The following is a 12,905-nucleotide window of genomic DNA, read 5'->3' as shown; positions in this document are numbered from 1 at the left end:
GATTCTACAGGCAAGAGTACTGGAGTGGGATCCATGCTCTTCTTCAGGGGATCTTCCTGACCCAGGGATCAAACCTGTGTCTTTTATGTCTCTTGCATTAGCAGGTGGGATCTTTACCACTAGTGATATCTGGGCAGCTCTGTGAGATTTTCATGTACAGCCTTTATTATATTGAGATATGCTCCTTCTATGCCTAATTTGTCAAAGATTTTTATTATGAATAGATGTTGAATTTTGTCAAATGCTTTTTCTGCATCTATTGAGATGATCATATGATTATTTCATTCTACTAACATGATATATCACATTTATTGATTTGTGTATTTTGAGCCATTCTTGCATCCCAGGGATAAATCCCACTTGATCATGGCGCATGATCCTTTGATGCATTGCTGAATTTGGTTTGTGAGTATTTTATTGAGAAGTTTTGCATCTATATTCATCAGGGATGTTGGTCTGTAGTTTTCTTTTCTAGTAGTATCCTTTTCTGGTTTTGGTATCAGGATAATGCTGGCCTTGTAAAAGGAGTTTGGGAATATTTCTTCCTTTTTGGTTTTTTGGGAGAATTTGAAAAGGGTTAGGGTTAAGGACTGACTGAAAAGGGTTGGTGTTAATTCTTCTTTAATTGTTTGGTAAAATTTACCAATGCAGCCATTTGATCCTGAGCTTTTCTTCATTGGGAGATTTTTGATCACAGATTTAATCCCCTTACTAGTAATTAGTCTATTGAAATTTTCTAGTTCATGCTTATTCAATCTTGGTAGGTTATATATTTCTAAAACTTTTTCCATTTCTTTTAGGTTGACCAGTTTATTGGCATATTGCTGTTCATAGCAGCCTCCTATGATCCTTTGTATTTCTGTAGTTATTAGTTGTAATGTCTCCTTTTTATTTATAATTTTGTTGATTTGGGTTCTATCCCCTTTTTCCTTGATTAGTTTAGCTAATGGCTTGTCAACTTTGTTTATCTTTTCAAAGAATCAACTCTTAGTTTGGTTGATCTTTTCTGTTCCCTCTTTTTATTTATTTCTTCTTTCATATATATCAGTTCCTTTCTCCTGCTAACTTTTGGCTCAGTTTGTTTTTCTTTTTCTAGTTCCTTAAGGTGTAGTGTTAGGTTGCTTATGGAATCCTTCTTGTTTCTTAATGTAGATGTTTAATGCTATGAACATCCCTTTCAGAATTGTTTTTACTGCATCCCATAAATTCAGGTCTGTTGTGTTGCAATTTCCATACATCTCAAGAGAGTCTTTCATTTCCCCTTTAATTTCTTCTTTTTATCCCTTTGTTGTTCAGGAGGTTGTTGCTTAATTTCCATGTATTCATGAACTTTCCAGTTTTCCTCTTATTAATTTCTAGTTTCATTTCATTGTGGTCAGAGAAGATAGTTGGTACTATTTCAATTTTCTTGAACTTGCTAAGAGTGGTTTTGTGGCCTAATATATGGTTTTTCCTTGGAAATTTTCTGTGAGCACTTGAGAAGAATGCATTCTGATGTGGCTGGATAGAATTTTCTATATATGTATGTTAGATAAATTTTGTATATAGTGCTGCTCAAATCTGCTTTTTCCTTATTGTCTATCTGGATGATATATCCATTGTTTAGAGGGGGGTATTAAAGTCCCCAATCATTGTTATATTGCTGTTTATTTCTCCTTTTAGCTCTGTTAGTTTTTGTTTTATATATTTAGGTGCTTTGATATGAGGCACATAAATGTTCATAATTGCTACACCTTCTTGATGAATTTGACCCCTTTATCATTTTGTCATGACTTTATTTGTCTCTTTTTACTATCTTTAGTTTAAAACCTATTTTGTCTGGTATAATTATAGGTATCTTGATTTTGTTAAACTACCATTTATTTGAAGTGACTTTTTCCATCCATTCACTATGTCTATTTGCATCTTTAAGGCTAAAGCAAATTTCTTGTAGGCAACATATCATTGGATCTTATTTTTTTAAATCTATTTAGCCATTCTATGTCCTTTGATTGGAGAATTTAATCCATTTATATTTAAAGTAATTATTGATAGGCAAGGACTTACCATTATAATTTTTTTAAGAACTTACTGTTGTCATTTTATTCATTGTATTCTGGTTGTTTTGAAGATATGCTGTTCCTTATTTCTTGTTCTGTTATCTCTTTTTCATGTTTTGATGTATTTTGGTATCAGTATGCTTTGATTTCTTTATCATGTGCTTCTGTTAAATGTTCTTTTTATGTAAAAATCTGTAGAGGTTTTCTTCTTACAGTTACCATGAGGCATATATAAACTATCTTAAAATTGTAACATCTTATTTTAAGCTAATAATAACTTGTGGATAACAACTAGCTATGATTATACTTACTACATTCATTTTTAACTTTTAAACTACAGTTTTAAGAGAATTATTCACTACCAATACCAAATTACAGGATCTAACTTGTGATGTCCTATTCAAATAGAACTTGATAATAATAATCATTTTTAGGTGAAAATTTAATGCTTTAATTTTAGGCCTTATAAAAATATCTGTGTCAAATCCACCCCATTAAAGCAGTCAGAACAAAATATTCCTGGTGTCCAAATGAATTCATATAAGCAATCAGGTCAAGATGTTATGTATGTGTGTGTGTGTGTGTGTGTCTGAATGAGTATATGAGTGTCACTGGCTACATGCTCTTTTTGTGAGCACTTGGGCCAGTCAGGCACCTGTAGGCTGGGGGCCTTGTTCAGTGTATGCAGTGTGTGTTCATGTGGAGAAAGGCGCCCATTGCTATTGCCTACAGCAATAGCCCATTAGAGTGTTTCCACACTTTACCAGGGTATGGAACTGAGGCTAATCCATGGGAAGATGAGCTACTATTTGTACCTCCATCCTCACTGTTCAGCCAGCTTTCCCAAAATAATCCCTCTAGTGGGAGATCATAAAATGTCTCATAAAAGAGAAGGAAGCCTGGGGCCAGTCATATTCATACTACAAATTGCATTAGGGAGAAATGGATTTGAGGACTGTGGGTGTTGTGGGAACCCAGTCTTTCAAGATTTTAAGATGGAGAGAAGCCAGAAACCCAACCTCCTCAACTGTCAGCACACTGGCATCCTGGGCAGTTCAGAGGAACTGAGGCTGGAAAGGTAGAGTAGGACTGGTCAGGGAGAATACAGGCAGACTTGAAGTGGGACTGGGCTGACCATGAGGGCTCAGTCCTGGGCTGTGGGCAAGCTTCAGGGCACATGGACTGGGCCCAATTCAAAGACGAGGCTGGTTCTGATGTCATGAACCATCCCTGCTGTACCTTTGCTATGAGTGGGACTCTTAATTCTCCTGCCTTCATGATTACAGTTATCTCCCCTGATCTCCCTGCAGCTCTTCTTGCCCTCTCATGTCCACAACCCACACAAGCATCCAGAGTGAGCCTTCCAAAAAAACAGGCCCAATCTTGTCACTCGCAACCTAAAACCCTCTGCTTGTTCCCTTGAGTCTATGGCAACAGTCCCCAAATTATGTGGCCTGGGATGATCACTGAGATCTGGATACAAAAAGGGTTCCCAGGGCAAATATGTTAGGAAAATGCTTCATTCAAAAAAGTAAAACAGAGGTCTTTATTGTAGAGCAGATCAGCATTTGTACTGTGCTAATATGTATGTCATCTATCCCATATTTCTCATAGGACATAGCACTCAGCAGAACCCAGTTTGAGAAACACTGGCTCTGAATGCCATTTACAATCTGGTGCTTGCATACACCTCCAGCTCCTTTGTCTTTACTCATGCTGTCCCCTCAACTGGAATGCCTTCCTTGGCCTTCCCATTGTCGCCTAATTCATACTCATCTTTTTTTTTTTTAACTTTACAATATTGTATTGGTTTTTGCCATATATCAACATGAATCTGCCACAGGTATACATGTGTTCCCCATCCTGAACCCTCCTCCCTCCTCCCTCCCCGTACCATCCCTGAGTCGTCCCAGTGCACCAGCCCCAATCATCCAGTATCATGCATCAAACCTGGACTGGTGACTCATTTCATATATGATATTATACATGTTTCAATGCCATTCTCCCAAATCATCCCACCTTCTCCCTCTCCCACAGAGTCCACAAGACTGTTCTATACATCTTTGAAGACATTTAGATTGTGCCTCCTCTATGAAACCTACTCTGGCTTTCCCTACCCACTCTTCATCCTTTATTCTCCAGGCTGTGCCTATGTCTGACTTGTGACTTATTGCCATGTATTGAACAATTTCCATATTTGCCTCCTGCATGGGATTTTGAACTCCTTGTAGGCAGTCTGGGCTTTATTCAACTCTGGGCCCAGAGCCCAGCCTTGATGAATGCTAGATGGAGAGATGGGACAGAAAGAGCAATAGAGAAAGAAGAAAGAGAGCTTAAGGGGAGTAGAGAGAGGGAATGAGAGAGCAAAAGCAAGTATATGAAAGCTTTGGTCAGGAAGCCCTTGTAGTGCCCCAGTTTCTATGTGCCAAGCTAATGGATTTGAAATAGAAGAACAGAACATTATATAAGATGCTCTATGCAGCTTTTCTAGAAATGGTCAACGGCTCTTGGCTTATTGGCATCCAATAAGGCTGCAGCCCACACACATTTCCACTCAAGCCAGCCCTCATGTGCCCTCCAGCACACCCGCTGCCCACATAAGCCCTAAACCCAGCCCTGCTCTTGCCCCTGGTCTGCTCTGGCTTTTGGGGCCTCTTTGGCACTCCTTCCCTGGTTTTTTCAGAACTTTTCCCTAGTGGCTATGAGTAGGTTTCTGTCCTTCTGGGGATGGGAGCAAGATGGAGGGGAGATAAGAAAAGGCTCAGTGAATGTTGGGAAAGGCAGTCTCCTGCAGCTGTCCACCCCCTACCCACCCTGGGTCTTGGACCTGGAATGCTGTGCAGGGCTTACGGCCTTGTGAGGGACTCTCTCTCTGTTCCAGGCTTTACGTACTTTCCTTTGTTCTGCTTAATCCCCGCCATCAGTGACCCTCAAGTATGCTCCCAACTTTCTGTATTTCAGCCCCTGGAGGCAGGGAGGGGAAGAATGGGGTTCTTCTGCTGCGGCATGAAGTGTAGCACCTGTAGTCATGCTTCAGAACAGATCCTCCAGCCCTGGGGGACCCACACTCTGCAAGGGACTGAATCCTGAGAACCCTTTCTCCTCTCTTGCTGTAAGTAAAACCTGGCGTGCCTGTCCTCTGTTGTCAGCAACCTGGAATCATGCACTGGTCTCTTACCCTGGTGGCACTTATTTGCTTTTTAACCTTGGCTGCACAGCCTGAGCACCCCATGAACAATGACACAGAGAGACCTCTCCACACATTGGTTGCTGGTTTTCACCCCCTGTGTGTAGGCAAAGCAGGATAGCACAAGGCTGAGGTCCTGGCAAGAACCCCACTCGGAAAGAGACATCATCTCAGATGTTTACAAACTTCTTGGCCACGTTGTCAGGGCAACTCTGTGACACTTTCCTGGAGGCTGTCTAGGAGGAGGGCTGCAGTCCAAGAAAGGCTGACTGGAGGCCATGCTTCTGACTGCACCCCACCTGGGAGCTGGTCTTCCTGCCTGAGCAACAGCCGCCTGCTGCACCCCCTTGCTGAGGTTCACTTCCTTGAAGAAGTCTGGATAGCAGTAAGCTCACTCAGCTGCTTCTGAATCCATCCTGGGGCTAAGATCCTTGCTTTCTGTAAGTTCTTGATTCTATCCATTCTTCTCCTCACATTTGCTTGAGCCAGGGAACAAAGAGTCTGGATTGTGTCTATGACTTTGTGTGTGCACACATGAGTATGTGTGTGCAACACACATGTCCATGGGCACACGTGTATATGCATAGGCACGCTTTACCCTCTGAGCCACAAGAAGCTCTCTATACCCATACCCAGGAGAGGGCCAGGGGCTTCTTCTCAGGGAACAGGAGCCCAGAAGCCCCCACATCTACCCTCTGATGGAGAATGTGGAGGGCATACTCTGGTTCAGCCTCCTAGATCCTGCGGGCTTAGAAAAAGAGCTGGTTGTAGAGGTCTTGCTCAGGGTCACATAGCTGAGAAGCAAAAGAGTTGAGTCGAGACCCCTCACAACTTCACGGCTCCTGACTCATGGAGTAGGGTTTTTTCTACTACCCCAGAGCAGACAGAAGCACCTTCATCCTGCCTATCCCTGAAGCACTGATGAGAACCACAGAAGCCAGTGGACAGAGCAGTGCATAGTTGGATGTAAAGGACTGTGTGGCTGTGAGAGATGACTCTTAGGTACTGTCCTTCCCTGGGTGTCTGGTGGAGTGTTGAGCTCCTGGAGGGTACTCAATCTTGTCTGTTTGCTTGCCACTGCCAAGGCACCAGCTTGATAATTCTCTCCTTACATCCTGCCATTTCTCTCTGCACCCAGCTGCCCAAGCTGCAGTGGTTGTGAGGGCTGCTCCTTTAGAGCTCCGAGAGCAGGGCTATGTGGTACAGTCAGTTCCCTGTAGCCCTTCTTTTCTTCTCCCTTTACCTTCTCACTCTTGAGCTCTAGACTTCGGTCTTGGCCAGTTAACCCCAATCACAGTCAGAAGGCTTTGGGTTAGACCAGGGGTTCTCAGCCCTGGCACTATAGGTGTTTGGGGGCTGGGGAAATTCTGTTATGGAGCCAGTCCTGTGTTCTAAGCAGCAGCATCCCTGGCCTCTCTGCCATTCCATGTGCCATTGGCACACGCCTCCCCCCCGCCACCCCTTAGCTGTGACAATCAAAAGCATTTCCAGATATTGTCAAATGTCCCCTGGGAGGCAAGATTGCCTTCCATTGAGAAGCACTGGGTTAGACTGAAGGCAGCTACTGTGGTTCTGCTTCCCTTTTCTGGAAAGGCTACCATGTGGTGGGCTAGTCCATCTCCAAAGCTCCCAGTACCTCTCTGATGGCTTTTCTCTGCCATGTTCCTTTCCTGTTTCCACTAAATCCTGTAACTCCAGGGCTAACACTTGGTGGCTAGGCCTGGACACTCCCATCCACACAAGACCTCAGGACTCAGGTGGCTTGGGGTGAGAGCTGGTGGGAAGGAAGGGGACAGAGGCTGGCGGAGGACACTGGGACTCACCAGTATATCAGTAGTAAAACTAGATTTTCAATGCCAAGTCCTAGGCCAATGCATCACTTACATTTTGTAGCCCAGCTGGGTCTTTCTAAGACTTTGCCTGTCCTGCTAGGTGCTCACACCATGGCTGAGCCCCAAGCTCCTGGCTTTCTCCTCTTGAAATTCCTGATTAATTAAATGAAAAGTCTCCCTCTGGGCATGTAGGGGCAAGCCTCTGCTCCAGACCCATCCCCACATGCATGCTAAGTTGCTTCAGTCATGTCTGACTCTGTGCAACCCTATGGACTACAGTCTGCCAGGCCCCTCTGTCCATGGGATTATACAGGCAAGAATAGTGGAGTGGGTTGCCATGCCCTCCTTTCCCAATCCAGGGATCAAACCCAGGTCTCCCTCATTGCAGGCCGATTCTCTACTGTCTGAGCCACCAGAGGTTTTGTGAGCATCTAATGAGAAAACAGAGAGGCAAACTGAGTCAACTACACTGAGGAGGAGCAGGCTGGGTTTCATTTCTGTGACTCCCCCTCCTTGCCCTGGGCCCTGGGCCCTGTCTCCCTTCTCAGCACCCTGCCCCTCCACCCCCTATCTTTGTCTCCCCTCAACTCTGCTTCCCCTCCTCATAAAGCTGTCACAGGCCGGGACATGGCCATTTCCTCTGACTACACAATCAGTGCTTGTTTATGCTGATATTTTTCTGTGACCTGGACAACATGTCCCACCCCAGGGACAAGCTGGAGCCACTGGTTCAGCTGACTCCGCCCCCTGGGGGAGCTTGTTGGAAGGAGGCCAGTCTTAGGCCAGGCTCAGTTCTTCCCCGGCCCTTCAGAGGGGAAGCTAGGAGCTGGGGGCTCTGCCTCCCAGTCAGGAGCTTGGGGCCATAAATCACTGTCATCTGACAGCAAAGAGTTTGTCTGAGGTCATATAAGCCAGTTAGAGGCCCTGACAGGCACTTGCTTGCCTCTCTGGACTAGGAAGTATAGCTGGGGTAGAGCCGGGAAATGATAAGGGTGTCCACATGCTTGTTCAATGCACCCAAAGAGAAATGTAAAGATAGACACCCAGCTGTTCAGGCCTCAGGACCTCTCTCCCCCTGAGCAGAGGTGTTTTTACTCATTTATAGCTTCTGTGTTGCCCTCTGCAAGGTCCAGCTTATTATTAGTTTTGTAGGCCCAGCATCCAGGGCCCACAAAAATGTTTTAACTTTATTTTATTATCAGAAGAGAAAAATGAATATAATGCCAATGGATATATTTATAATGATTAGTCTAGCCCAGACAATATTTGTCTTTATATCAATGCAATTTTAAAATGTTGTTTAGGAAGGAAGGGCCTATGAAGACAAAAGTAGGCAGGGCCTTGAAAGTCCATATGCTACCCCAGTCTGTGCTCAATCCCAGGCCTTTTCCATTAGCTTGAGATAACATCCACCTGTCTAGAGGCTGCAGCAGCCCAAGGCCACCCTATGGTCCTTCTTGGGCAGGGCAGGAATCCTAGGGGCAGGCAGACCAACCCCCAGCAGCCTGTGGGGGTGGCCTGGGGCAGAGGAAAGTAACTTCCATGACTAGTGTGCATCCCTGCAGCCCTGTCCCTCTGCCCTCCATCCTGGTTTCAGCTTTCCTCAAATGCTTTTCCCCCCTGTTCAATAGCTCTCATGCTTACCACTCGCGGCTCCCTCTCCACCATTCTAGCAGACACACTGACACTACCAGCAAGAGGTGGGAGCATCCTCTCACTTCGCTCTCGGGGGGGAGTGGGAAGAAGACAACCTTGGGAGTCTGGGCGGAAGTCCCAGCTGAGCCACTTGCTTGCTGTGCACCCCAGGGTAAGTCTCCTTGCCTCTCAGACTCTCAGATCTCCATCCAGGAAAAGGGGATGATAACAATGCACAGGGGAATTTTGAAGTTAAAGGATATCCTGTGTGGGCCTGGTATAGAGTCAGCAATCAGTATCCATGTGCTCCCTCCTGGGTGGCGGAAGTTTGTTGCAGTCCTTACTCAACCTTCCCCAGGTTCCTTCGAGCTCCAGGGCCCCTTCCCATTCCCACAACCCCAATTTCATGTTCTTTCATGTCTCCCTGCTCCTACACACATTCAGTTGCATTCAGTACACACTCCCTGAGCTCCCTGATGTTGGCTCTTCTAGACCAGACCCGGTGCTGGCCACTGGAACTACAGAGATGCCTCTCACTTGGCCCCTGTTCTGGATGTCATAGCCTAGACGAAGAGATGAGCTTGTACATTTGAGGTCAGTTTTATGTGATAAAATTCCACTCAAAAAAATACTTCATGAGCTCAGAGGCAGGCTGGGTGGGGGAGGCTAGCTGAGCCTGGAAGGGTGTAAACAGAGAGGATAGAAGAGGGCAAACCAAGTTGCAGGGAGTGGGACTTGGACAGCAAGGGCTTGGAGTAAAGGAGCCTACACAGGAAACACAGGGAAGTGGTCCCTTTCTGCCTAGGACTATACTGGGCACTGTACTGGATATGTGGGTTCCTTGCGACACCGTAGAGAGGTAGGCATTCCTGAACCCATTTTACAGATGAGGCTCAGAGTCAAGTTCACACTGCTAACAAGTGGCAGAACCAGAACTTGATCCCACTTCTGTGTCTCCAGATGCCTTCCCTGGACCTCCCAGCCTCCTCAAGCTGGGCACTATGAAGGACTCAGAGACGAATCTCACCAGGATCTGGATCCCAGGTGCTCCCAAATTAATGGGGATACTGGCAATGTGACTGGTACCCAAAGAATCCTAAGATGAGGCATCAGCAAGATGGAGGTCTTAGATGCAAAGGGCAATGGCAACTCAGAGGAGGGACAGAACAAACCTTGCTAGAAGTTCTGGGAATGACTTTATTGTAGAGACATATTGGGCCTGAGTGTTGCCAGACTGGTGAGGCTGGAGGGTGAGAGTACCTTGCAATAATCAACCTACCTTGCTAAGTAGTTCACACATCTCTCTGAAGCTTGTTTTAGTTATGTGCAGGGAAACCGGGGCCCCAAAAGATTAAATGATTTGTCCATAGCCCCACAGCTAAGAACTGGCAGAGACTTGAACCTGGGTCTACTGAGTCCAAGATAGTCCTACAAAAAGGAACTAAAGGAGCATGCCCAGGACATGGCTGGAGAACAGAAGTGAAGGGGGAAGAAACCTGGTGGACAGATCAAGGCTGCATTGTGGGGTCCTGAATGCCATAGTTTAGTAGTCAACTGGAGGGGGAAGGAAAGTGGAGGCACTGACAGTTTTTGAGTCAGAAAGACACTCGACTTTGGAAGATTAACCTAGTATGAGGTATAGGTGGAAAAGGCTGCAAGAGGAGAGACAGGAGGTAAGGACCTCTGCTGAATATCCATGTAGAAAGAAATGCACAGTGAACTGGGTTGTTGCAGACACTGGGGCAGGGGCTGAAAGGGGGACGGCTTGCAGCAAGACTCAACCAGATGTGGCTATTTCCTCATTAGGCCCACGTGATCTGGCCCTACATCTTTGACCCCATCTTCTCCCACTTTCCCCCACTCCCTGCACCCCAGCCACCCTGACTTGGGAATGTCAACTCTGTCTCCACCTTAAAGTCATGGTACTTGCTCTGTATTTCTTCTGCCCATAACTCTTTACCCTAAATCTTTGCATGGCCCATTCCTTCTCCTCGGGTCTTGGCTTCCATATCACCTGCTCAAAAAGGCCCTCTGTGACCACCCTATTGGAGTAAGTGCTCAGTCACTATTACCTCAGCAGGTTTTAATGCCTTCATCACCATTATCATAGCTGAAGTTAGCTTATCCACCTCCCTCCACCCATCCATCTACTAGAATGGGCACTAAAGGCAGGTGAGAATCTTATCAGTCTTGTTAACTGATGTATTCTCTGTGCTTCAGCAGAGTCTGGCAAAAAACTGACATTCCACAACTACATGTCAAATGGCAGAATGGATGAGAAGTTGAATGAATGTATGGATGGATGCATTGGTTGAGAAAGAAGGAGGGATCATGGCTGATGTGGGGATCTGAGCTGGGCAGCCAGGAAGAGACAGCACCACAAGTTGAGACAGAGCAGGAAGCAAGGAGCAGACTGTGTGTGGGAAGATGGTGAGTTTGGCTTGAGCCTGTTAAGTTTCATATGCAGGTGGGGCCTCCAGGTGGAAAGGTCCATTTATACAGTGGGAAATATTGGCCAGAGCCAAAAGAAGTGATGGAGCTGTCAGTCATGATGGTAGGGGCATCTGCACAGAGGTTTAAACTGAAACAATGGATGTCAGCGAGGTCCCTAATGAACAAGGTGAGACAGAGGGGACAGGATAAGAAAGGAAGGCATGGACGGATAAACAGGAAGATCAGCCCATGGGGCCAACTTCTTCAGGAGGAAGTAGGGTGAAAACCAATCAGTGGTTAGGACACAAAGAGATCACCAGGATATTTAGGGCCTGGTCAAGAGGTAGCTGTGTCCAGAATGGTGAAAGCCAAGGTTGTGGGGGTCTGAGAGTCAAAAGGGTAGGTGGGGCTTTGGTGCAAGTCAGGAAATGATATGCATATGTAGCCCAACCCCACCCAGCCAAACACCCAGGCCCAAGCCCTCCACAGAGGCTGATTGGCAGGGAGGAGGCAGGACAGGGGAGACTATGATTTATTCATGTCTGCCATGTCCTAGGCACTGTGTAGCCATATTCACAATCATTGGTTTATTTAAATATGACAACAACCTTAAAGACACAAACAATCATTAGCCTTGTCTTCTGTGAGAAAAACCAAATCAGAAAGGTTTCATGTGCCACTTAAAGTCACAGAACCCGGTGATGATAGATCTTGTCTGGGTTTGTCTACCATCTACCCTCAGCCACTCTGGCAACAGGGCACTGGAGACTAGAAAATAACAAATTGATGCTCGCAGATAGATTGTCCAGTTCCCATGTGGGATTCACCCACAGTCTGGTTTCATTGAAGTAGTGGATCTGGGGAACTATATGGGTTGGGAATTTGAAGATGAAAATTCTCTGGCAACAGGGCAAGGCCAACTCAAGGTGGATCAAGATATAAGACTGAGGGTTACAAATGGCCATGAGTGGTGCCTGCCATGTGTGGGAGCGGCCTGGGTGACCCTCATCATCATGACATCTACTCCCACGTCTATAAGCTATGGCAGTCCATTCACAGACTGCATGGCGGGCCAGGCAGAGAGGCAGGGATGGAGGAATGGAAGCCTCTGCTTTACGCAGGGGAATAACACTAAGGCCCGGAGAAGCTCCCCTGCTTGGTACTACCTCTCTCAGAAAGACAAACATGGAGGAGCCACACCAGGCAACTGGTCCAGGGCCTCAGAGTCCAGAGCTGAAAGACTAGAATTCTCTGGCCCTTCTAAGAGCCTCCTCTGTAACTCTTTTCTGTCTCCTAGTGGCCATCACCTGGGAGGTCAATTTCATGCCACCCATGAACAGCATGCTCAACCTCATTCTCTGTTACCATCACCATGGCCTCCTTCCATGACCAAGTGGGGCAGCACTGTGCCAGAAGGTCCCCTAGCTGCCTGCCTGGAAAAGTACTGGCTTGGGCTTCACACCAGTGTTGCCTAACACCAGAGCTGCTTGAGTGATTTCCTATCCTACCATCATACCTGGGTTGCCTTCATTGTTTTCCCAAAGTCAAGGGGCTAACAGGCCCTCTGCTCCACTCTCTTCCAGGTCTAGCCAAGACCCCCAGGCAGCAGCAGTGAGGAAAGGCCAATGACATGTATGTATGGCTGAACCCAGAAGAGATTGGAAGAAGGTGACAGAGAAAGGGACTTGAAAAGTACCCTGATCTGTTCAGGCAGGGTAGAGGTACAGACTGGGATGGGCCATGTTGAACATTTACCAAGTCAGACTTGTGACGAGGTGA

The sequence above is a fragment of the Bos grunniens genome, chromosome X (genome assembly GCF_055505025.1).
Source record: "Bos grunniens cultivar Pamir isolate PY7600 chromosome X, Bosgru_T2T1.0, whole genome shotgun sequence".
NCBI classification, from domain to species: Eukaryota; Metazoa; Chordata; class Mammalia; order Artiodactyla; family Bovidae; genus Bos; species Bos grunniens.
Note: the sequence above shows the minus strand (reverse complement) of the source record.